At 56.4% G+C, this 2,500-nt stretch overlaps 1 non-coding gene across 1 annotated transcript in view; it reads right to left on the bottom strand.

The window, feature by feature from the left end:
- The window catches only part of LOC124730905, a 1,909-nt gene extending 1,740 nt beyond the window's left edge, over positions 1 to 169 (bottom strand). The window contains exon 1 of the ribosomal RNA XR_007008077.1: positions 1 to 169. This exon is cut by the window's left edge and continues 1,740 nt beyond it. This is a non-coding gene — a ribosomal RNA (small subunit ribosomal RNA).
- Positions 170 to 2,500: the final 2,331 nt, after the last annotated feature.

The following is a 2,500-nucleotide window of genomic DNA, read 5'->3' on the forward strand; positions in this document are numbered from 1 at the left end:
TATTAGCTCTAGAATTACCACAGTTATCCAAGTAACGTGGGTACGATCTAAGGAACCATAACTGATTTAATGAGCCATTCGCGGTTTCACCTTAATGCGGCTTGTACTGAGACATGCATGGCTTAATCTTTGAGACAAGCATATGACTACTGGCAGGATCAACCAGGGAGCTGCGTCAACTAGAGCTGAGCAGCCGGCCGCCCGGGAGTGTGTCCCGGGGGCCCGCGCGAACACGCAAGCGTCCGCTCAATCATTCTGCAAACAGGAGGAGGCTGAGCTCCCCTGCACAATACACCTCGAAACCCTCTCAGGTCCCGGCGGCGCGCAGCGCCGTCCCAAGTACTTGGTCGGGTTCGAGAGAGGCGCAATCGCCCGGAGTTAGGCGAGTAGACGCTTTCGGTGCGACCACCCGTGCTCCCAACTGAGCTTGCCGCTGCCGACAGAGGCCCGGGAGCGTGCTGTCGTGGCATTGCCGGCGGGAGACAACACGCGCCACCTACGGTGACCGGCAGCTCCAACGCCAGCGCCACAGAAGGACAAAAGCCCCACTTGGGTGCCGAAGCGAACTCTCCCAGCACAGCGCACGCGCCAACACATCCGCACAGCTGCGATACAAACCACCAGCGAGAACCGCTGGGGCGACCGAGCAGCAGACGGCGTCGCGGCGCCGAGCGCCGGGCGGCGGCGCATCCTCAACGCACACAGTCCTCAATCGGACCAGCACACTGAAGATGTCCACCGCGCTTCGCACCGGGCCCGCGAGGACCTACTTTGGCCGCACGGCGCCGCGCGCAGGGTGCGCCGGCGCGCAGCTGCGACGCCTGCCGCGTCCGTCGGCCGGCGCGCCTGCCACTGGCCGCCCCCACCAGCCGGCTGTAGCGCGTGCGCCCACGCACCGCGCGGCCAGCACGCCGGGAGGCGCCCCCTCACCGGCCGGGGACGGTCCCACCCAGCCACCGCCGCGTATCGCTTCACACCCAGATGCCGTTCAGTTTCGTCGGCATGGTGGGTATCGCTGGAACAACCGGTTAGTACCTCAACCTATCGTCGCCATCACCGATTCACCCCTAGCGAGAACAACCGCACCACAACAGGTTACCATTTGTTCATTTGCGTAACTTCACCAGAAAACGCAGGCGTCCATCGCCATTTGCAACTTCAACGATTATTGCATGCCTGTGTCAGGTGTCACGCCACACTACGTCTGCCCACATACACGCAACAAAATGTGCACGCCTAGACAATACGTGGAAGGTGGCCCCCGTACGTATGCGATGTCCATTGCTCGAACGACTGTCAACCGGCCTCTGTAGCATGTCGCAGATATGGAACGCGGTGCACCATGCCATCACGGTGTGTGAGGAGAGACGACTAGGTCCGAATACATCAACAGACAGCTCATGCTGATCGCCATCCACGGCGTCCGTTCCTCCCACACGTCTCTATGGCGTACCACACTGCAATCCAGCTCTCATAGGGAGACGACACGTAGCTGCGTGCACAATATTTGCACTGTATGGTCCGCCGTTTTTGGGCGCAGTCGTTGTGCGGTCACACATGTGCCACGATGTATCATTCAGTACATAAGGACGAATGTGCAGTACAGATTGTGGTTCACGCGTACGACATCAGCGGACAGTTGACACAGGCCGCACCACAACGTAGCCTGAGTACGTCGCATGCGAAGGGCATTGAACATGCAAACTTCTCACCAACCAGCTTGCGAAGGCAGGGGGCAAGGTGGGGACGTGGGGAGGGGCGGCATGTACGTCCTGCTGCCATCCACATTACAGTGTACAGCAGGAGCATGTGGAAAGTGAGCAAGACTTGCAAGGTGTTTAACATGAAGCGATACACAGGGGTGCGGGCAGTGCGAGTAGCGAACTATATTGCGAGGGTTGCGGGTGGGCAACACTACAGTAATTGAACGAGTCGTATAACAATTACAGAGCAGGTTTAGGCGACAACGTGGGTTACGTTAAGGCGACAACATGGGTTAGGTTAAGGCACAACATGGGTTAGGTTAAGGCACAACATGGGTTAGGTTAAGGCACAACATGGGTTAGGTTAAGGCACAACATGGGTTAGGTTAAGGCACAACATGGGTTAGGTTAAGGCACAACATGGGTTAGGTTAAGGCACAACATGGGTTAGGTTAAGGCACAACATGGGTTAGGTTAAGGCACAACATGGGTTAGGTTGAGGCACAACATGGGTTAGGTTGAGGCACAACATGGGTTAGGTTGAGGCACAACATGGGTTAGGTTGAGGCACAACATGGGTTAGGTTGAGGCACAACATGGGTTAGGTTGAGGCACAACATGGGTTAGGTTAAGGTACAACATGGGTTAGGTTAAGGTACAACATGGGTTAGGTTAAGGTACAACATGGGTTAGGTTAAGGTACAACATGGGTTAGGTTAAGGTACAACATGGGTTAGGTTAAGGTACAACATGGGTTAGGTTAAGGTACAACATAGGTTAGGTTAAGGTACAACATA

Source organism: Schistocerca piceifrons, unplaced genomic scaffold, assembly GCF_021461385.2.
Source record: "Schistocerca piceifrons isolate TAMUIC-IGC-003096 unplaced genomic scaffold, iqSchPice1.1 HiC_scaffold_1254, whole genome shotgun sequence".
Lineage (NCBI taxonomy): Eukaryota > Metazoa > Arthropoda > Insecta > Orthoptera > Acrididae > Schistocerca > Schistocerca piceifrons.